Source organism: Xenopus laevis, chromosome 5S (assembly GCF_017654675.1).
Source record: "Xenopus laevis strain J_2021 chromosome 5S, Xenopus_laevis_v10.1, whole genome shotgun sequence".
NCBI classification, from domain to species: domain Eukaryota; kingdom Metazoa; phylum Chordata; class Amphibia; order Anura; family Pipidae; genus Xenopus; species Xenopus laevis.
The window spans coordinates 87,000,158-87,024,757 of record NC_054380.1 but is presented as its reverse complement, the minus strand read 5'-3'; the positions used below and the strand labels follow the sequence as shown (position 1 = coordinate 87,024,757).

The window sequence follows — 24,600 nt, the reverse complement described above, 5'->3', positions numbered from 1 at the left end:
GTGTTTGAACTACTGAATTGCAAACTAGTGAAGAAGCCACAAAATCTAGGGTTTAAACTCATTGCAATTTGTAGTGGACACCTCCTAAGTGTATAAGCCTGGCTACCCCTTCAATATATGCGTATAGTCCTCTCTCTATCTCTCTATCTCTATTACGTAACAGGCACTACTGTCTGTCTTCCGTAATACTATGCCCTTCGTTCCCACATACAGTCGAGCGTGCACTACCAGACGGACAGTACCGAAAGCCTTAGCTTCTGGATTGACTTGATGTGAAGTTTTTACCTACAAGACATAATCATAATATTATTATATTTTGGCGCGACGCGTCTGTGCGTGTCAGATAGTGCGCATCGTCATTTTCCAATCATTCTGCGTCGCTCTCTGTTAATCGTTATAGTCTCGCGGCACTAGTTTATTGCTTGCTTATTTACAGATATACATCATTCCACATCATCCTGCCCCACAGAGAGCTTCCAATCTAAGGATTCTATACGTTCATTCACAGTAAGTCAGTTATTGTCAATCATATCCCTACACCATCTACACTTTTCATGTGCGATGTTTCTCAGAGTAGTTTTGTTACATTGATTCACGTCAGTCCCTGCCCACAGGGACTTTACAATCTAAACATCCTATCACATTCATAGACAGAAGTCATTGATGTGTTGGTGCAAACAGAATTGTACCAAGGTGCATGTTTAGTGAATCTGGTTTTGAACTACTGAATTGCATACTATTGAAGGAAGCACAGATGCTAAGTTTAACTCATGCATTGAGCACACCCTGATTAATAAACCTGCTTACCCCCATAGACATGATACCCCTCACCTTCATGCTCCGAAGCAACAGCACTACTGTCTGTCTTCCGAATGAGATCCTTCTCCCACATTACAGTCGACGCCACTACAGCGGGACAGTAACGAAGAGCTTAGCTTCTGGCTTGATGGAATTGTTTTACCTACAAGGTACATAATCATTAAAACAACTCATTCATGCACAATTATACATCATTCACATCAGTCCTGCCCCACGCGGGAGCTTACAATCTAAGATAGGTAAAAATCACATTCATAACAAAAGGTCAGTTGTATTCTAGTTGATAACGGATGATGAACCAAGTGCATATTTATGAACTGTTTTACTACGAATTTTTTTTTTTTTCTTATCTATTTATATTATTCTATTCTAAATGCTAAGGTGTTTAAACTCATTCACTTGGAGGACACCCTTATGATAAAAGCCTGGCAGTACCCCTCAATAGACAGTATACCCCTCATCCTTTCATGCTCCGAGGTGAACACCACTACTGTCTGTCTTCGTAATACGTATGCCTTCTCCCCACATTACAGTCGAGCGTGCACTACCAGACTGGACAGTAGCGAAACTTAGCTTCTGCTGTGAGTGGAAGCGTTTTTACCTTACAAGGTACATAATCATTGAAACAACTCATGCATTGCCACAGATTAACATCATTCACATCAATCCCTGTCCCACGGATTTACTAATATATAATTATATCATTCATCATATTACTATATTCTGTATGTATTGTATTCTTATATACTTATTGAGTACCAATTGTGCTATGTATTTAGTGAATCATGGGTGTTTGAACTACTGAATTGCTATACTAGTGAAGAAGCACAGAATGCTAAGCCGTTTTAACTTATCATTTGCGAAGGACACCCTGATTGATAAAGCCTGCTTTACCCCTCATAAGACAGTAGACCCCCATCCTTCATCTCCGAGTAACACACACTTTCTGTTCTTCCTAAGAGGTATCCTTCATACCCCACATATCTTTTGTTCGAGCGTTGGCGTTACTACCAGACTGGACAGTTTAGTGAAGAGCTGTTTGTTCCTGTCTTGAGTGGTGAATGTTGTTGTACTCTTAACAAGTAACATAATCATTAAAACAACTCATTGCATTGCACAGATTATACATCTTTCACATCAGTCCCTGCCCCACGGGGGGAGCTTACAATCTAAGGATAGTATCACATTCATAGACAGAAGGGTCAGTTGTAGGTTTAGGTTGCATAACGGAGTGATTGGAACCAAGGTGCATGATTTAGTGAATCTGGTGTTTGAGCTACTGAATTGCATACTAGTGAAAAAGCACAGAATGCTAAGGTGTTTAACTCATTGCACGTTGGGAGGGACACCCTGGTTGATAAAGCCTGGCTTTACCCCTCAATAGAGCAGTGATACCCCTCATCCTTCATGCTCCGAGTGAACAGGCACTACTGTCTGTCTTCCGTAATGAGGTATGCCTTCTTCCCCACATTACAGTCGAGCGTGCACTACCAGACGGGACAGTAGCGAAGAGTTTAGCTTCTGGCTTGTGAGTGTGAAAGGGTTTTTACCTTACAAGATATATAATCATTAAAAAAGTCCTACCTTCTGTTCTTCAAATGTGCCATCGTCGTTTGTTCCATGTCATCTGGCTTCCTCTTCTTATTTCTATAGCTCCGTCACATTTTATGCAGTGCATTTTACAGATTATACATCATTCACATCAGTCCCTGCCCCACTAGGAGAGCTTACAATCTAAGGATTCTATTACGTTCATTTACAGTAAGGTCAGTTATTTGTCAATCATATCACTCACACACACACTTCATGTAGTGGTTTCCAGAGAGTTTACATCATTCACGTCTGTCCCTGCCCCATAGGGGGAGCTTACAATCTAAGGATCCTATCACATTCATACACAGAAGGGTCAGTTGTAGCGTGTGGGTTTTATAAAGGAGTAATTAGAATCAATGTGGATGATGGAGTGAATGTTGTGTATGAACTACTTAAATGTATACTGTTGGAGAGAAGGATTAATAAATGCGAAGGTGTTGCTGTCTAGAAGTAGAATTATTGGAAGGTGTAATTGTGTTTGAGATGTAATGAAGTGGAATCAAGCACACAATGCTAAGGTATTTTCTTCTGTGGCATTTTGGATTAGGTGCCTGCAGGTTAGGCTCTGCTTTGGAAGAAGAAGCAGGGCCAACCGCACTCAGATGGATCCGCAGGACCAGTGAAAATTAGTTAAAAAATATATATTTTATTTGGACAAAGTTAAAAAGTGTATATTTGCATCTCCATCCGCCCTATGCATTTCGCACCCACTTGGGGCACTTAGTCATGACTTACTAATTTTTCTCTGGTCCTGTGGATCCGTCTGAGTGCCGGTTGGCCTGCTTCTTCTTCATACCTGCTCCTAAAGCTGGGGGGGCTGGGGCACCCAGACCATATTTACTATTTGGTGAGACATTTATAATGTATTCTTGGGCATCTTGTTTCTCGTAACTATAGACTCTGCTTATACTGTACCTCCAACACTGTTGGTTGTAGCCCCACCTCCATGCTGTGTCTGGAAAAGACCTTTTTCACAAAATTGGAAAAATAGGGACAAGCTAAAGAGGCTACACAGCACTCAGAAATCACACCAACCCCCCATGGGAGACTCACCACCTCCACAAGACTCAAACTACATTAATCATACGCTTCAAAATGCACAATAGATTTATTTAATTTGACTTTTAATAATCTACTACGCTAAGTTTGATGTGCTACAGCAAACCGTAATCACAACACCTTTTAGAATTTAATCTAATACTCAGGGACTGAATACTGGAGATTAGAGGATAATTAATGTAGATTACCAAATTAACACAACAGAAAACGAGATCATCTATAGACTTAATTACTAAATTAACTTTGAGAAAAAATAGATAATCTAGATAATAGATCTTGAAGAAGTAAATTTCATTGGGGTACCAGTGTCAATACGTCTGGCAGACATTCCAAAGTTTATCCTCAATATTCTCTGCAATTCTCTGAGTTTATAACATCAGTTATCTGACAACAGCATTGAAAGGGCACAAGGGCTGGGGAGTGAGTGATCCTAGAATAGGCAAAGAAGTCACCCAGTTATGGCAGAATTGATCTAACAGGCATGTAGAAAAGTAAGAGATCTCCAGGTACAAGACCATAAGATACAGGTCTTTCAGGGCTTCTCAGCCAAAGTATCACAGAAGAGAGAGAATTAACACCAATTTGCAGATAATAATTTCAAAACGGCATGCACTTTTCGCTTACATACCCAGCAAAATTAAGCATTATTTTGAATAGTTAAACACACATCTTCCTCAACCCCCAAACATCAAGGGAGCACTTGGGTTTATGCAGAAAGAAACAAAAGGAAGCTGTCACAATGGGCAGAGGCCATGCAACTAACAGACATATTGCGATGGAAAAACCCAGAGGCAAGTGTTCTCATGCTACACTGCTACGCACAACACAATGTCCAGAATAGACCTGGCAGCCCCCCCATGGTTTGGGATGCATTTAAAGCCACAATGAGAGGAATCCTTATCCGTGCCATAGCGGGAGCTAGAGCCAAAGCTGCAGAAGAAATTCAGAAAATGCAGTATATAGCTATATATTGCTGCAAAGGAGAACATACTTTACTCTTTACTCATACCCCTAAAATGTCTTCTTTTTTTCTAACTAAAAGTTGAACAGAAAAAAGGGGAGCACACTTGCAAATAAGCCAAATTGAAACACTGGGTGATACCCCTTTATGCCAGAGAGATCAACAGATATAAATATAAGACGGCTTTACAGCAATATCCTAGCAACACATAGGGAGGTAGGCTCTAGAGTGGTAGTCTCCTTGGATGCAGCCAAGGCTTTCAACTCGGTCGAATGGTCGTTCTTGTGGGAGGTCAATGAAAGGTTTGGATTGGGTGGCCAGTTCATCACATGGGTGGGACTCCTGTGTCAAAACCCCCAAGCACGAATAAGTGTCAATAATATATTGTCAAACACCTTTCAGCTGAGTAGTGGCACCCGCCAGGGATGCCCCCTTTCGCCGTTATTGTTTGCCTTGGCGATAGAAGCAATGGCTATTCTAATACGCACAGCCCACAATATAGCAGGAATGCATCTGGGTAGGGTGGAGGAGCGCATCTCCCTATATGCTGATGATGTATTATTATACTTAAGTGATCCCGGACCCTCACTACAGTCAACTTTTGCAATTATAAATGAGTTCGAAGGATACTCGGGGTTACGCATAAACTGGGAAAAATCCAGTATCTTTCCAGTAGATGAAGGCATAGACCCCAATAGCTACCCCCTTCCCCTCTAAGCTGAGCAAGCTCCTTCAAGTATCTGGGCGTTACGACCACGAGGGATAGCACTAAATACACAGAGTTAAACCTTACCTCGGTCACAGAAAGTAGTCAATCAAACTCAAGCAATGGGGGAATTTACCCCTGACAATATGGGGTAGGATCAACCAAAATTTTTGTATATCCTCCACAATTCTCCTATGTACATCTCCAAAACAGTATTCCAACATATTGAACAAATGCAGTCTTCGTTCATATGGGGTAATAAATCCCAGAGATTTGCCAAGTCCAAACTAAAGGCCCCAATTGACGAAGGCGGACTGGGCTTCCCACACCTACAATACTACCTCTTAGCCTCACAATTGTACTATGTGGGCTGGTGGCTAACGCCAGACCCCAACAACCCTAACTTCCAATTGCAGGCTACTTTGGCAGGCTCAGCAGAAACCCTTTAACGTATACCTTATAGGAAAATAGCAGACTTGCAAGTGAGACAACCGATTCTTACCACCCCACACAAGGTTTGGACGGTGGTTCTGCGGATCACTGGCCTTAAAAACCCGTTACTCAAAATTGATTAACCTATTTGGGCCACTCTCACCTTCCCCATTTCCAACAACTCCTAACATATATGAGGTGGCCAAGGGCCAGGATTAGGACTTTGGGCGATGCAGCACTGGATGGGCAGTTGCTCACCAGAGAACAACTATTACAGTCTCATCCCAGAGTCCAAATTAACCATCTAGTGTACCAACAATTTAGGCATGACTTCATAGCACAATTCACATCAACCAGAGTGGAACTGGTAACACCTCCCTTTTTAGAGGCCCTTAAATCGCCAAACCAAAAAAAAAAAACCTATATGGGAAATTACTCTCTGCAATTCCCTTACCATTTCCCAAAGCATATGAGGCTTGGCATGCAGATATCCCCACTTTAACAGCAGAAGAATGGGAGGAGAGTAAAGACAAAGTGTACCAGTACCTCATTGCTAATAGAGATAGGCTTATACAGTTTAAGCTATTACATCGGATTCACATCATACCACTGCGCCTAAGCCAATGGGTGAGATAAATAAAGCATATTGCCCAAAGTGTCAACAGCAGGCGGCTGGTTATATTCATATGATGTGGAACTGCCCTCAAATCAGTAAATACTGGGATAGTGTTATGTCCCATATGCAGGGCAAAACTACCTTCCCCAAAATTATGTCTCCACAAGTCTGTGTACTGGGGGTGATAGATGAGATTGTTCCACTAAATGCAAAGAGATACCTATGGCGATCTCTACTGTTCCACGCCAGGAAAGCATTGCTTATGAAATGCATGGACCCGAAGCCACCCTCCCTCTGGTTTTGGTTAGCCTTAATAAACAAAAATCTCCCACTCATACAACTGACATACCTAGCTAGAGGGTACCCGAACAAATATGGGAAAATCTGGGATGAGTGGACTGAGGCCAACTCATAGCAAACGCCAAGGTATACTAGGGCATCCAGGCCCGGACTGGCAATCTGTGGGTTCTGGCAAATGCCAGAGGGGCTGCTGTATGGTTCCATAGAAAGTTAGCATATAGTGAGTGGGCTGGTAGGGGGCTGTTTGGGCCTCTGTGTACTTGGAATGGCATGGCCTATTTTCACTCCCAGTCCAGGCCTGAGGGCATCACTAGATAAAACAAACCCCACCTCTAATGTACTGGTGTGAATTGCAACTTGACTGTAAGAAATGTTGAATGTCGTGTCAATTATTGAGCACTAATTGTACCTGAACCCCCCTTCTCTTCTGTACCCCCCAAGATTCAGAAAATTAAAAATAAATACTTATAAAGAAAGAAACAAAAGGACTTTGAAAGAGTACCTTAAAGCCACACAGCTACAGTGAAACTTCAATTTTTACTACCTTGATTTCAGATTTCAGATATTTTACATTGTTCTTTGTTTTTTTGTCCCACCAATTTATAATGCATTTCAGTGAGAGATTTTCTCTGATTTTATATAACGTTTTCCAGATTTCACATAAAAATGGCCGTTTGTTCTCTATGATTGTTATTATTAGTGAAAAAAAGAGGTTTAAAATGCTAACCAGTTTGCATGCCTTGGTTGTGCCTGTAAATCAATTCTAATTAGTCATACACAAGTCACTTATTGCTGTAGCTTGTGTATGTGACTGCCAGAGAGGCCTTGCACATGCCCCCCATAGTGTAAAATTATGCTGCAATGCTTAACCCTTGTTATTAACAAAGTAACATTTCCCTGATTTTATATTTTCCTGGATGTTAATTATTTTTTGTGTGGTAAATAGAATAAGTTAAAGTAAAACAGACTTCTGTGCTTAAATCTTTTGAGTACTTGAAGGGGTGGTTTATCTAAGTCAAATTTTAGTATGTTATAGAACGGCCAATTTTAAGCAACTTTTAAATTGGTTGTTATTATCTTTTTATAGTTTTCAATTATTTGCCTTCTTCTGACTCTTTTCGGCTTTCAAATGGAAGTCAGTGTCCTCACCAAAAATGCTCTATATAAAGCTATATATTTATTCTTATTGCTATTTTTGATTGCTCAACCTTCTATTCAGGTGCTATTCATATTTAAGTCTCTTATTCAAATCAGTGCATGTAAAGATGAACAACCCCTTTAAGGAATATGTTGCTTTCCCCAAATTTTTATTTTCCCCAATTATAGCTAAAGTTTTTCTGGTCCCTCCGAAAAATAGGAGTTCTGCTGTAGCTAATTTCAGAGTAGAAAACTCTCACTACCCAATAGAACAAGAATGAGCTGTCCTGAAATGTTAAGATACTGAAAAACAAATATTGGTATTGTAAATATGTAATTAGATGATTGTTATTTAAGTTATAATGTCAATCTCTCTCTCTCTTAATTCTACTGTCTCTAGTACACAAGCCTGTCCCACAAAAGTTTTGGAAGGTCGAAGAGGCTAGAACATTACCGGTTGGATGGAGCCAGGGCATACCTAATAATGCACAGCTAAGACTTCATGACAGAACAGTTAGATGAATACAGGTAACATCACAACCAACACGCTACACATGTTCAAACAACATATGAGACAGATAGTTTGGAATGTAGGTTGGTTGACCTCACCAATCAAAAGAAAAGATATTAACAAATCTCAAGAAACTAAAACCCAATAGAATATTATTTTAAAGAGCCTCTGGAAATTAGGAGATACCAGTGTACTTAAAGCGGCATGGATACGTGAATTCCTATCAGCACTATATAAAGCCAAACAAAGGGGAGCAGCCAGTCTTATTTGCACATCTCTGCCAAACAAATTGGATGACCTGATATATATAAGTCACTGTTTAATATTGTGTAAATCAGATATCAGATAAAAAAAGACATGGTAGCCAACATATATGCTCTGAATAGCCCAAATCAGGACATTTTTACTTGGCATCACTCAGAAACTTATGGAAACCCCCTCCCCAAACTTGATTTTGGAACGAGCAACGTTTTGGCTGGTTTCCTAGTTATTCATTCCAGCTTGCCTTGTGAAAAATGTACTATACATACTTAAAATATGATTTTGTACAAATGCAATGCCATTTCCCCTAATATATGTCCCTAGTTCATCTGTGCAACACTTAAAGCTGATCTAAAGCTGCATCTGATAATCTTGTAACTGTCATTAGTGTTTCCAGTCTGCAGGTTGGAAAGCCTGATGTAAAGTGTTACTGATTCCAGCTTGCCTCACTGGACATGTTATTACGCACACTTTAAACATGATTATAACTTGATTTATTACAAGTGCAATATCAGGGAGGTATACTAGGAGTTGTCAAAATGCACATGGGTGTCTGTAGGTCTGGGTTGGTGTCTCTCTAGCATGGCTACTAGCAATCCAGCAATATATTTCAGTATGTGTACTGTTAGTATGTGTACTGTACGGTATATTGCATTAGTGCATTAGATTAATTATCTTTTCAAATTCTGTCCTACTCTCTAATATCATTTCCTCACCATTACTTCACCTTTAAGCATTAAGAAGACAATTATCTTAGAGTGTATGATAGTTTTTTAAAGTTAATATCTTATTAGTACTGATTTTTATATAATTTCGCCCATGGTTTCCATATTTTAAATAAGTATTAATGCTGCAATGCTTAACCCTAGTCAATAACAAAGTAAATATTGTATTTCAGAGTAAAAGAGACCTGTGCTTATAACCTTCGTATACTTAAAGGATACATTTATTATGCTCATTTCACTGATTTTACATTTACATATTTTTTCCTGGTCCCTTGAAAATGTAAAGTTGGGTTTCTACTGTACCTAATTTCAGAGTAAAAATCTCTCACTGCCCAACACCAACCAGTTATCATCACACCATGTAACAACCCAAAATTGACTGACAGCATTTGAAGAGTACTTTAGGAAAATATACTCCACTGAGGAACCATCTGAAGACTTTATCAATCTTATGTTACAAAAAGCCAAACTATTAGAAATTGACCAGACACAGAGGGAGATGCTTAACACACCAATAACAGCAGCAGAGATATCAAGCATAATAAAATAACTGGCCACACATAAATCACCCAGGTTGTTATATAGTGTAATATTATAAAATACTGAACCCACATATGATACAGTCATCAAAGCATATATATAATGCAATGTTCCTGAGGTGAAGTAATAATTGTTTAATGTTTTTCACCTTTAAAATGTATATTTAGTATGACATAGAGAGTGACATTCTAAAACAATTTGCAGTTGGCTTTAATTTTTTTATATTTGAGATAAGTAATAAAAAGTAGCATTAACTATAAAAGTATAGCCTTACAGAACATTTTTTTAGATGGGGTCAGTGTCCCTATTTGAAAGCTGGGAGTTAGAAGAAGGCAAATATTTTAAAAACTATAAAAAAGGAAAAAACAAAGGCAAAAGCAAAATATTCTTAGAATTAGTCATTCTATAACAAGATTAAAGTTAACAGAATAGTGAACCACCCCTTTAAAGGAATTGTTCAGTATGAAAATAATAACTGGCTAAATAGATAGTCCATGCAAAATGTTTCTGATATAGTTAGTTAGCTAAAAATGTAATGCATAAAGGCTGGAGTGACTGGATGTCTAACATAATAGCCAGAACACTATTTCCTGCTTTTTAGCTTCTTTGGTTTCCACTGATTGGTTACCAGGCAGTAACCAATGAGTGACTTGAAGGAGGGCCACATGGGTCATAATTGTTGCTTTTGAATCTGAGCTGAATGCTGAGGATCAATTGCAAACTCACTGAACAGTTATGTCCCATGTGCCCCCCCCCCCCTTAAAGTTGCTGACTGAGTCAGAGTTAGAGAGCTGAAAAGCAGGAAGTAGTGTTCTGGCTATTATGTTAGACATCCAGTTACTCCAGCCTTTATACATTATATTTTTGTGTAACTAACTACATAAACAGATTTTTTTTTATTTTGCATTGTTTATATATTTAGCCAGTTTTTGTTTTTACACTGAACTGTTCCTTAAAGCACCAGCTAGGCTTTGTATGCAATCGACAGTCAACACAGTGCTTTAGGATGGCAATAGCGGCTACAATAATGCTAGGGACAAGGAAAGTAGAGACTTCCCTTTAGAGCCTTGACACAGAGAAGGCATTTGATAAAATGTTATGGCTCTTTTAGTTTAGTGCACTCCATGTTAGAATGCGGGGTGACACCTTCATATATTGCACCATGAAAATATACATGACACCCTAACCAACCATATAGGCATAAGCAGTAGTATGCCTCCTTTCCCTTCTTTTGTTTAACCTAAAATTAGGCCTCTCCTTAGGCTCCTTTGAGATATGACAGCATTCCAAGGCATCAAAATTGAATCACATGAAACAAAGCTAACAGAATTTTGTTATATATAACAAAGCCGAGGGCTTGCCACACATCCTATCCAACAATATGGACAAGTTGCTGGGTATTACATTAACATTGATGCATATGAAATATTACCATAGTTTAATAAAGGGAAACCCAGATGGGGTAGAAAATACAGCTTTAAATTGGCCAACAACACAATCACTTTAACAGACAAATACAGAAGAATTCACATGATATATATACATATAACATCACATATTGCGTTAAGGAAATTCTACAGGAAACCAAACAATTGCAAGCCCATCACATGTGCCATACTCTACCTGCACTATTCTGCCTGTATGTGCAATACTCTGCCTGTACTAATTGGCCTCTGTGTACCACATACTACCTGCCCTACGCTGCCTGTAGATTCCATATTCCTCCTTCCCTACTCTACCTGTGTGTGCCATATTCTGATTCTATGTTTTATCTGTGTATTTCATTTTCTTTCTGCCCTACTCTATATGTGTGTGCCATTTTCTGTCTGCTCTACACTTCCTGTATTCCATATTCTGCTTGCCCTACTGCCTGCCCTATTCTTCCTATGTGTGCCGTACTCTCCCTGTTCTATTCTGCCTGTGTGTGCCCTATTCTGACTGCCCTTCGCTGCTTGTGTGTGCCATACTCTGCCTGTCCTATTCTGCCTGTATGTGGAATACTCTGCTTGCCCTAATATGCCTGTGTGCCTTACTTTGTCATTGTGTGCCATATGTTGCCTACCCTATTCTGCCTGTGTGTGATATACTCTACCTGTCCTCATCTGCCTGTTTGTACAATAATCTGCTTGCCCTACTAAACCTGTGTGTGTCCTACTCTGTCTGCCCTATTCTGCCTATATTTGCTATTCTCTACCTGCCCTATTCTGCCATACGTTTCCTGTCCTGTTCGGCCTGTTTTTCCATACTCTTCCTGTGTGGGCCACATTCTGTTTGCCATACTCTGTCTGTATGTGGAATACTCTGCTTGCCCTACTATGCATGTGTGTGTGTGTGTGTGCCCTACTCTGTTAGTGTGTGCCATGCTCTACATGCAGTATTCTACCTGTATGTGCAATAATCTATTTGCCCTAGTAAATCTGTGCGTGCCATACTCTGCCTGTCCAATTTTGCCTGTGTGTGCCATACTCTTCCTGCTCTACTCTGTTTGTATGTTCCATACACTATTTCCCTGTGCTGCCGATGTTTTCCATATTTTGCCTACCCCAATCTACCTGTTTGGGCCATACTCTGCTTGTGTACTCCATGTGTGTACTCTGCTTTCCTGAAGCTACCTGTTTGTGTCATACTCTTCTTGTCTCTATGCTGCTTGCCATATTCTTCCTGTGTTTAACATTCTACCTGCCCTACTTTACCTGTGTGTGCCATACTCTGCCTGCCGTATTCTGCCTGTATGTGCAATACTCTGCCTGTGCTAACCTGTGTTTGTCATACACTGCCTGTTCTATTCTGCCTATGTGTGCTATACTCTGCCTACGCTATACTGCCTGCATGTGCTATACTCTACTTGCCCTATGTTGCTTGTGTGTGCTATACTCTACTTGCCCTATGTTGCCTGTGTGTGCTATACTCTACTTGCCCTATGTTGGCTGTGTGTTCCATATTGTGCCTGCCATATGCTGCCTATGTGTTTTATATTGTGCCTGTCCTACTCTATCTGTGTGTGCCCTACTCTGCCTGCCCTACACTGCATGTGTGTGCTATACTCTGCTTGCCTCTATGCTGTCCTTGCCTTCCATATTCTGCTTGCTCTAGTCTAGCTGTATGTGCCATACGCTGCCTTCCCTATGCCGCCTGTGTTTTCCACATTCTGCCTACCACAATCTACCTGTCCCAATCTACCTGTGTTTGTGCCACACTACTTGTGTCTTCCATACTCTGCTTGCCCTATGCTGCCTGCTTGTGTCATACCCTGCTTGCCTCTATGCTGCCTGTTTTCCATAATGACCTAGTGGAAGTATGCACTACACTAATCCCTAAACTGAATTAAAACCCCACTACGTCATGTCAACCTTAAACTAATTACTAAGATACTGGCCTAGTGACTTCAACTTTTGTTCAAGGTTCTTTACATTCATACATTATTTTGTACGATGTAGAGAGTGAGATTCTAAAACAATTTGCAGTTGGCTTTCATTTTTTCAATTATTACTGGATTTTTATTTTTGAGTTATTAAGCTTTTTATTCACCAGCTCTCCAGTTTGCAATTTCAGCAATCTGGTTGCTAGGATCCAAATTACCATAGCAATCATGAACTGATTTGAATCAGAGACTGGAATATAAATAGGATAGAGCCTGAACAGAATGAGAAGTAATAAAAAGTAGCATTAATTATTAATGTGTAGCCTTATATTTGTTTGTTTTTTTTAGATGTGGCCAGTGACCCCTATTTTAAAGCTAGAAGGTAGAAGGCAAATATTTGAAAAACTATTAAAAAGGAAAAAAAACACCAAATCAAAATATCCTTAGAATTAACCATTCTATAACAAGTTAGAATTTAATAGAAAAGTGAAGCACTCCTTTAATAAAGCACCGCTTGGCTTTGCATGCAAGTGACAGTCGACACGGTGAATTAGGATGGCAATAAATGCTACAATATTTTTTACTAGAGACAAGGAAAGTAGAGACTTCCCTTTGAGCCTTGAGACAGAGAAGGCATTTGATAAAATGTTATGGCTCTTTTACTTTAGTGCACTCCATATTAGAATGCTGGGTGACACCTTCACATAGTGTATCAGAAAAATATACACTCATGTTCAAGCTAAGCTACTCATCAATGGCACCATAACCAACCCAATAGACATAAACAGAGGTATGCCTCCTCTCCCTTCTTCTGTTGAATCTATCATTTGGCCCTCTCCTTAGGCTCCTTTGAGATATGACCACATTTCAATGCATCAAAATTGAATCACATGAAACAAAGTTTACAGTAGTTTGTTATATATAACAAAGCCGAAGCAGGGCCTGCCACACATCCTATCCTTCATCCAACAATATGGCAAGTCTCTGAGTATTGGTATTGATGCATATGAAATATTTCTATTGAGCAATAAAGGGAACCTCAGATGGAGTAGAAAATAAAACTTTAAATAGGCCAACAACACAATCACTTACTTTAGCAGACAAATACAGAAGAATTCACATAATATATATGCATATAACATCACATATTGCATAGAGGAAACTCTGCAAAAACCAAACAATGGCAAGCACATCATGTGTCATACTCTGCCTGCCTTATTCTCCCTGCATGTGCTATACTTTATGTTCCACACACTTCCTGCCCTACGCTACCTCTTTGTTCCATATTCTGTCTTTCCTACTCTATCTGTGTGTGCCATACTCTGACTCCATGTGCTATATGTGTGTTCCATATTTTGTTGCCCTACTCTACATTTGTGTGCAATTTTCTTTCTGCCCTACACTGCCTGTATTCCACATTCTGCCTTCCCTACTGCCTGGCCTTTTCTTCATGTATTTGCAATACTCTACCTACACTTATCTGTCTGCGTTTGTCATACTCTTCCTGCCCTATGCTGGCTTGGTGTGTCATACTGTGCCTGTGTGTGCCATACTATGCTTGCCCTTTGTTGCTTGTGTGTTCCATATTGTACCTGCCCTATGCTGTCTGTGTGTTTTATATTCTGCCTGCCGTACTCTATCTGTGTGCCCTACTCTGCCTGCCCTACACTGCCTATATGTGCCATACCCTGCCTGCCCTATTCTACCTGTGTTTTCTATACTCTGCCTACCCTATTCTGTCCTACTCTGCCTGTCCTATTCTACCTGATTTTGCCATACTCTTCCTGTGTGTGCCACATTCTATTTGCCCTACTCTGCCTGTATGTGGAATACTCTGCTTGCCCTACTATGCATAAGTGTGTGCCCTACTCTGTCAGTGTGTGCCATACTTGTCCTGCCTTATTCTGCCTGTATATGCAGTAATTAAGTGCTGTAGTAAACCTGTTTGTGCCATACTCTGCCTGCCCAATTTTGCCTGTGTCTGTGCGCTCCATCCTCTGCCTGCCCTACGCTGCATGCGTGTGCCATACACTACCTTTCCTGTGCTGCCTGTGTTTTCCATATTCTGCCTACTCCAATCTACCTGTTTGTGCCATACTCTGCTTGTGTGTTCCATACTCTGTTTGCCAGAAGCTGCCTGTGTGCGCCATACTCTGCCTGCCCTATTCTGCCTGTATGTGCAATGCTCTGCCTGCGCTAATCTGTCCGTGTTTGCCATACTCTGCCTGTTCTATTCTGCCTATGTGTGCCATTCTCTGCCTACCCCATGCAGCCTGTGTGTGCCATGCTGTGCCTGTGTGTGCCATACTCTGCCTGCCCAATTTTGCCTGTATATACCATACTCTGCTTGTCCTATGTTGCCTGTGTGTTCCATATTGTGCCTGCCCTTTGCTGCCTGTATATTTTATATTCGGACTTTCCTACTCTATCTGTGTGCCCTGCCCTGCATACCCTATGCTGCCTGTGTGTGCCATACCCTGCCTGCCCTATTCTGCTTGTGTTTTCTATACTCTACCTGCCCTATTCTGCCTTACTCTGCCTGTTCTATTCTGCCTGTTTTTGCCATACTCCTCCTTTGTGTGCCAAATTCTGTTTGCCCTACTCTGCCTGTATGTGAAATACTCTGCTTGCCCTACTATGCCTGTGTGTGCCTTATTCTGTCAGTGTGTGCCATACTCTGTCAGTGTGTGCCATACTCTGTCACTGTGTGCCATACTTTGCCTGCCCTATTCTGCCTGTATGTATAATAATCTACTTGCCCTAGTAAACCTGTATGCCTTACTCTGCCTGCCCTACACTGTATGTGTGTGCTATACACTGCTTGCTCTATGCTGTCCGTGTGTTGCATATTCTGCCTTCTCTGCTCTGTGTATGTGTTTCATACACTACCTTCCCTATGCTGCCTGTGTTTTCCATATTCTGCCTACCCCAATCTACCTGTTTGTGCCATACTCTGCTTGTGTATTCCACATTCTGCCTGCCCTACTCTGTGTGTGATATACTCTGCCTGCCCTGTTCTCCCTATATGTGCCATACCGTGCCTCCCCTGTTCTCCCTGTATGTGCCATACTCTGCCTGCCGTATTCATCCTGTATGTGCAATACTCTACCTGCACTAATCTGTATGTTTTTGCTATACTTTGCCTGTTCTATTCTACCTGTGTGTGACATACTGTACCTGCCCTGTTCTCCCTGTATCTGCCATACTCTGCCTGCCGTATTCTGCCTGTATGTGCAATACTCTGCCTGCACTAATCTGTATGTGTTTGCTATACTTTGCCTATTCTATTCTGCCTGTGTGTTCCATACTCTGCTTGCCCTATGTAGATTGGGGTAGGCAGAATATGGAAAATACAGGCAGCACAGGAAAATTAGTGTATGGCACACACATGCAGTGTAGGGCAGGCAGAGTATGGAGCGCACACACACAGGCAAAATTGTATGGCACAAACAGGTTTACTATGGCACATAAATTATTGCATATATAGGCAGAATAGGGCAGGCAAAATATGTCACACACTGACAGAGTAGGGCACACACACATACATAGTAGGGCAAGGGCCCTATGCTGCCTGTGTGTAGCATATTCCGCCTGCCCTACTCTCTATGTGTATGCCCTAATTTTCCTGCCCTACGTTGCCTGTGTTTGCTATATATATATGTCTGTTCTATTCTGCCATGCTCTACCTATCTACCTATTCTGCCCTCTTTGCAATACTCGTCCTGTGTGTGCCACATTCTGTTTGCCCTGTTCTCCCTGTATGTGCCATACTCTGCCTGCCGTATTCATCCTGTATGTGCAATACTCTACCTGCACTAATCTGTATGTTTTTGCTATACTTTGCCTGTTCTATTCTACCTGTGTGTGCCATACTTTGCCTGTTCTATTCTGCTTGGCCTACTTTACCTGTGTGTGAGATACTCTACCTGCAGTGTTTTGCCTGTATGTGCAATACTCTGCCGGTGCTGATCTGTCTGTGTGTGCCATAGTCTGCTTGTTCTATTCTGCCTGTATGTGCCATACTCTGTTTTTCCATTGTTGCCTGTGTGGTCCATATTGTGCCTGCCCTACACTGCCTGTCGGTTTCATATTCTGCCTGCCTTACTCTGCCTGTGTATGCTATACCCTGGCTGCCCTCCTCTCACAATCCAAATAGTTAACATTGAATTGAATTAAAAGAGAGAATACTGGATCCTTGTTAATTATATGTGGAATTTCACTTTTTGGGAAGAGGAGGTATCGATTACCCAATTGACAATTTATTAAAGAAAAATAATAAATAAACCCTCTCTCTCCACCACCTCACCAATTCTCAGTATTTTACCTACTGACAAAGTGCTTAGTGCAGTTATCAAAAGTTGAAATAACTTAGCATAACATCTCAAATATAATTCATTTGTTAATTACTGAGGATTAAATAAATAAAGTTAATTGACAAATCAAAGTGCTTGTGCTTAATTAATAGCGTGTTCAGGTAGAGAAATGTGTATCAATTGCTTGCCTATGTAGGACCAAATACTCATGACCATTAGGTTGTACACATTTAAAAATAATTCATTTAAGTGTGAGGGCTAGTGCTAATTGAATCTCAGATTGCCAATGAAAAAATTAATCCGAATTGGTTGTTAAAAAAGCTTGAGCTAATAGGTGTTGAGAGAATGAATTTATTAAATATTTAAAAACAGATAAAAAAGATTACCAAAACCCACACTTAAGAAATGGAAGTAGGAAAAGGAAAATAGTACAGAGGTGGAGAAGTCCCAAGAAACTACTGCCTGATTGTTTTCTAGGCCCTGGGACCCCACATGGGGAGACAGTAGGATGCTGGGGACTGTGGTCTCAAGACTACCTTTCTATCTTAAAAGAGGGCTATTTTATCTTGATCATAAACCTTAATGCTCTGTCTTATCGTCTACAGGTAATACCATCGTGAGTAACTTTCAATATCTACAATTAGGGGTATACCTATCCATTTCCCCCTTTTCCTGATCACTTGACTAGATTTTAGATTATTATTGTCTATCTTGCTTTATGACACTCGAATCTGTACTTGACTGTTTACCTTATTTTATTTCCTTTTGTTTCTTTTTTTTTCTTATATGCATATTGAAAAACAAATAAAAACATTTGTGAAAAAAAAAAAAAAGAGGGCTATTCTTCCCTGTAAAACCACAAATCCACCCGTGCCATGTAACAAAACGAGTTAAAATGAGAAATTTTAAATGCGGTTAAGGTAGCCTACGTTGATCAATCAATACAATGTTCCAAAGGAGTAGATTTTTCCCCAAATATAAATCTAGGGACCAGGGCCCAAAGTTAATTTGCTTAGGTGGCCATCATCACTAATAGCAGCCCTAACGTATGATATATTGTATAAAAGCACCTAACATCTCCTAAACAAACTGGTACTGACCATTCCAGTCTAAATGATTTAAACCTGATTTAGTACACATGCATTATTTCCCCTAAAATGTGTCGCTAGCATCTCTGTGCTGCACTTACTAACTCCACATTGCCTTACTGGAAAAGTTACTTTACATACTTTTAACATGACTAAAACCTGATTCAGTTCAAATGCATATTATTTTCCATCATATGTGTTCCTATAGTAGCTGTGCTGCACTTACCTCTCATCTAAAGCTGCATCTGATAATCTTGTAACTGTCACTAGTGTTTCCAACGGTCATTTTGTAGTTGAAATACAGCTACAATCTGCAGGTTGGAAAGCCCTGCTCTAAAGTGTTACTGACTCCACATTCAAAAAGTTACTTTAAATACATTAAACCTGATTTAAACATGATTTAGTACAAATGCAATGCCATTTCCCCTAATATATGCCTCTAGAGCATCTGTACTGCCCTTACCTCTGTTCTAAAGCTGCATCTTACAATCTTGTAACTGTCACTACTGGTTTTATCTGTCACTTTGTAGTTGAAATACTGCAATCTGCAGGTTGGAAAGCCCTGCTCTAAAGTCTTACTGATTCCAGCTTGTCTCACTGGAGATATCACTATACACATTTTATTGATTAAAACATGATTTAGTACAAGTGCAATGTCAGGGTGCATAGTAGGTATGGTCACACTGCACATGGATGCTTTTAGATCTGGGTTGGTGGGACAGCCATGGGCTTTTGTTACAACACAAGCTGTTCCCAGTGTCCAAATCCACAAATTGGGGATTTAACTAAAAATTAATCTGACAAAACCCTAAGACTAAATGGCACATCACCAATCCATCAACTTTTTTGCTAAGAGCCACCCCCTTGAGGTAAGAACATTTGGTTGTGTCCTTACCTGGCAAAACATCATTATGTTGAGCTGGCAGACTTATTGGCTGTTGCTGATGGGAGATAAAATCCTATTCCCTTCACTGCCTTCTCTTGCCAACATTCAGTTTTTCCTACAGCTGGTACCAGTGCATGATGGGAAAGTGTTTAGCCAATCAGTAAGGTGTCCTTAGACATATGGTGGATAGAGCTTCACAGTCAATACCAGAACAGTAGGAAAGGGAGCTTGACCAGTAAGGAAGCTGGGCTAAACCACTAGCTAAAATAAGAAGGGGGGCAGTTAAACTGTGAGTGCAGAAGTGTTAGAATCTAATCCCACTCTATGGAGAGCCCACATATGAACTGCTGGTAAACATGTTGAGAGGTTTACAGTGTAGTTACATGTCATAGGCAGTGCTGTCAAGTGGCACAGATTTAATATGACGGCCATTTTGATCTGACTATGGAAATAAGAAAAACCCCAAGTTTTCAGGTACCTGTTTATACAGATAGATAGATGGTAGGTTGAAGCTCAGCACCTTTGAAAACCCCCTGGTAAATCGAGTAGTACAAGTAAAGGATCTATTAATGAAAATGCTCGGGACCTTGAGTTTTCCATTTAAGGGAGCTTTCTGTAATATGACCCACCATACCGTAATCCTCTACGTAAAAATGTTATGTTCCCAAAAATGTTTTTTTCCTCTATGAATTTTATTATTCGTCAAATAAAAGGGTTCTGCCTGTAAATAGTCAATTCCAATCAGTCTGCACCTCATACAGTCATGCACAAATCACTGTGAATGTGCTGCCAGAGAGGTCTTGCATATACTCTCCATAGTGTAACATTAATGCTGTAATGCTTAACCCTAGTCAATAACAATGTAAATATTGTATTTCAGAGTAAAAGTGCTTATAACCTTTGTATACATAAAGAATACATTTATTTATCTCATGTCCCTGATTTTATATTTTCCTGGATTTTACATAATTTTTCCTGGTTCCTTGAAAATATAAAATTGGGTTTCTACTGTACCTAATTTCAGAGAAAAAAAAAACTCACTGCCCAACACCAACCAGTTATCATCACACCATGTAACAACCCAAAATTGATTAACAGCATTTGAAGAGTACTTTAGGAAAATATACTCCACTGAGGAACCATCTGAAGACTTTATCAATCTTATGTTACAAAAAGCCAAACTATTAAAAATTGACCAGACACAGAGGGAGATGCTTAACGCACCAATAACAGCAGCAGAGATATCAAGCATAATAAAATAACTGGCCACTCATAAATCACCCAGATTGTTTCACTGCAGAATATTATAAAATACTGAAATCACATATGATATAACTATTAACGCATATATATATATAATCCAATGTTCCAGAGGTGGAATAAATAATGACCTAGCGGAAGTATGCAGTACACTAATCCCCAAACCGAATAAAAACCCCACTATGTCATGTCAACCTTAAAATTATTACTAAGATACTGGCCTAGAGACTTCAACTTTTACTTAAGGTTTTTTACCTTTACATTAATATTTAGTTCAACGTAGAGGGTGAGATTCTAAAACAATTTTCAGTTGGCTTTCATTTTTTTATTATTTGTTTTTCATGTTTGAGTTGCTAGGATCCAAATTACCATAGCGATCATGCACTGATTTGAATAAGAGAATATGAATAGGATAGAGCCTGAACAGAAGGAGAAGGTAATAAAAAGAAGCATTAATTATAAATGTGTAGCCTTATATTTGTTTTTTAGATGGGGTCAGTGACCCCTATTTTAAAGCTAGATGTTAGAAGAAGGCAAATATTTTAAAAACTATTAAAAAGGATAAAGAATAAAAAAAACGCCAAAGCAAAATATTCTTACTGTTAGCCATTCTATAACAAGTTAGAATTTAATAGAAAAGTGAACCAATCCTTTAAAGGAGCAGTTCAGTGTAGGGATGCACCGAATCCACTATTTTGGATTCGGCCGAACCCCCGAATCCTTTGTGAAAGATTCGGCCGAATACCGAACCGAATCCTAACCCTAATTTGCATATGCAAATTAGGGGTGGGAAGAGGGGAAAAAATTTACTTCCTTGTTTTGTGACGAAAAGTCATGTGATTTCCCTCCCCATCCCTAATTTGCGTATGCAAATTCGGTTCGGCCGGGCAGAAGGATTCGGCTGAATCCGAATCCTGCTGAAAAAGGCCGAATCTTGGCTGAATCCCGAACCGAATCCTGGATTCGGTGCATCCCTAGTTCAGTGTGAAAATAAACACTGTGTAAATAGATAGGCTATGCAAAATAAAAAATATTTCTAATATACAGTATAAAGGCTGGAGTGAACAGATGTCTATTAAAAAAGCCAGAATCCAACTTCCTGCTTTTCAGCTCTATGGGGCAAATTCACCAAGATGCGAAGTTGCGCCAGGCGCAACTTCGCCACACTTCGCCAGGCGTATTTTCGCCAGCGCTACAGGGGTAGCGTAAGTTTTCGAAGTTGCGCTAGCGTTAATGGCAATAACTGCTACAATATTTTTTGCTAGGAACAATGAAAGTAGAGACTTCCCTTTGAGCCTTGAGACAGAGAAGGCATTTGATAAAATGTTATGGCTCTTTTACTTTAGTGCACTCCATATTAGAATGCTGGGTGACACCTTCACATATTATATCAGAAAAATATACACTCATGTTCAAACTAAGCTACTCATCAATGGCACTATAACCAACCCAATAGACATAAACAGAGATATGCCTCCTCTCCCTTCTTCTGTTGAACCTATCATTTGGCTCTCTCCTTAGGCTCCTTTAAAATATATGACCACATATATTTTCATCAAAATCACATGAAACAAAGTTTACAGTATTTCGTTATATATAACAAAGCCGAATCAGGGCCTGCCACACATCCTATCCTTCATCCAACAACATGGCCAAGTGTCTGAGTATTGGTATTGATGCATATGAAATATTTCTATTGAGCAATAAAGGGAACCCCAGATGGAGTAGAACATACATCTTTAAATAGGCAATCACTTACTTTAGCAGACAAATACAGAAGAATTCACATAATATATATGCATATAACATCACATATTGCATAGAGGAAACTCTGCAAGAACCAAACAATGGCAAGCACATCTTGTGTCATACTATGCCTGCCTTATTCTCCCTGCATGAGCTATACTTTATGTTCCACAGACTTCCTGCCCTATGCTACCTCTTTGTTCCATATTCTGTCTTTCCTACTCTATCTGTGTGTGCCATACTCTGATTCCATGTGCTATATGTGTGTTCCATATTTTGTATGCCCTACTCTACATTTGTGTGCAATTTTCTTTCTGCCCTACACTGCCTGTATTCCACATTTGCCTTCCCTACTGCCTGGCCTGTTCTACCCGTATTTGCAATACTCTACTTGCACTTATCTGTCTGCGTTTGCCATACTCTTCCTGCCCTATGCTGGCTTGGTGTAACGTACTCTGCCTGTGTGTGCCATACTATGCTTGCCCTTTGTTGCTTGTGTGTTCCATATTGTACCTGCCCTACACTGTCTGTGTGTTTTATATTCTGCCTGCCGTACTCTATCTTTGTGCCCTACTCTGCCTGTATGTGCCATACCTTGCCTGCCCTATTACACATACAGACAGAATATGGCAGGCAGAGTAAGGCACACACAGGAAAAGTATAGCACATACAGGGAGATCAGGGCAGGCAGAGTATGGCACACACAGATAGAATAGGGCAGGCACAATATGGAACATGCTGGCAACATAGAGGCAAGCAGAGTATGACATAAACAGGCAGCTTTGGGCAAACAGAGTATGAAACACAAGCAGAGTATGGCACAAACAGGTAGATTGGGAATATGGAAGAATATGGAAAACACAAGCAGCACAGGAAAGGTAGTGTATGGCACACACATGCAGTATAGGGCAGGCAGAGTATGGAGCGCACACACATAGGCAAAATTGGGCAGGCAGAGTATGGCACAAACAGGTTTACGTAAATTATTGCATATACTGGCAGAATAGGGCAGGCAAAGTATGGCACACACTGACAGAGTAGTGCACACACACTTGCATAGTAGGGCAAGTAGGGCAAGGGCCCTACGCTGCCTGTGTGTTGCATATTCTGCCTGCTCTACTCTATATGTGTATGCCCTAATTTGCCTGCCCTACGTTGCCTATGTTTGCTATACTATGTCTGCTGTATTCTGCCATACTCTATCTATCCTATTCTGCCTTCTTTGCAATACTCTTCCTGTGTGTGCCACATTCTGTTTGCCCGGCTCTGCCTGTATGTGCCATACTCTGCCTGTCCTTTTCTGCCTGTATGTGGAATACTCTGCTTACCCTACTAAACCTTTGTGTGCCATAATCTGCCTGCCCAATTTTGCCTGTGTGTGCCATACTGTGCCTGCCCTACACTGCATGTGTGTGCTATACTCTGCCTGCCCTACACTGCATGTGTCTGCTATACTCTGCATGCCCTATGCTGTCCATGTGTTCCATATTTTGCTTGCCCTACTCTTTCTGTATGTTCCATGCACTTCCTTCCCTTTGCTGCCTGTATTTTCTATATTCTGGCTACCCCAGTCTACCTTTTTGTGCTATACTCTGCTTGTGTGTTCCATACTCTGCTTGCCCTATGCTGCCTGTGTGTTCTATATTCTGCCGGCCCTATTCTGCCTGTGTTCCACATTCTGCTTGGCCTACTTTACCTGTGTGTGAGATACTCTGCCTGCAGTGTTTTGCCTGTATGTGCAATAATCTGCCGGTGCTAATCTGTCTGTGTGTGCCATACTCTGCTTGTTCTATTCTGCCTGTATGTGCAATAATCTGTTTGTCCTTTGTTGCCTGTGTGGTCCATATTGTGCCTGCCCTACACTTCCTGTGAGTTTCATATTCTGCCTGCCTTACTCTGCCTGTGTATGGCATACCCTGGCTGCCCTCCACTCACAATCCAATAGTTAACATTGAATTGAATTAAAAGAGAGAATACTGGACCCATGTTAATTATACGTGGCATTTCACTTTCCGGGAAGAGGAGGTATCGATTACCCAATTGAAATTTAATTTATTAAAGAAAAATACTAAAAAAAAAACCCTCTCTCCACCACCTCACCTAATGGTCATGAGTATTTGGTCCTACGTAGGCAAGCAATTAATACACATTTCTCTACCTCAACACGCTATTAATTAAGCACAAACACTTTGATTTGTCAATTAACTTAACTTATTTAATCCTCATTAATTAACAAATGAATTATATTTGAGATGTTATGCTAAGTTATTTAAGCTTTTGATAACT

General features: G+C 40.3%; 1 long non-coding RNA gene across 1 annotated transcript in view; it reads left to right on the top strand.

Moving 5' to 3' along the window:
* Positions 1 to 24,600, top strand: part of LOC121394262 — a 146,981-nt gene that overhangs the window by 83,649 nt on the left and 38,732 nt on the right. Inside the window, exon 5 of the long non-coding RNA XR_005961597.1 lies at positions 8,024 to 8,151. This is a non-coding gene — a long non-coding RNA (uncharacterized LOC121394262). The remainder of the gene's footprint in view (positions 1 to 8,023; positions 8,152 to 24,600) is intronic.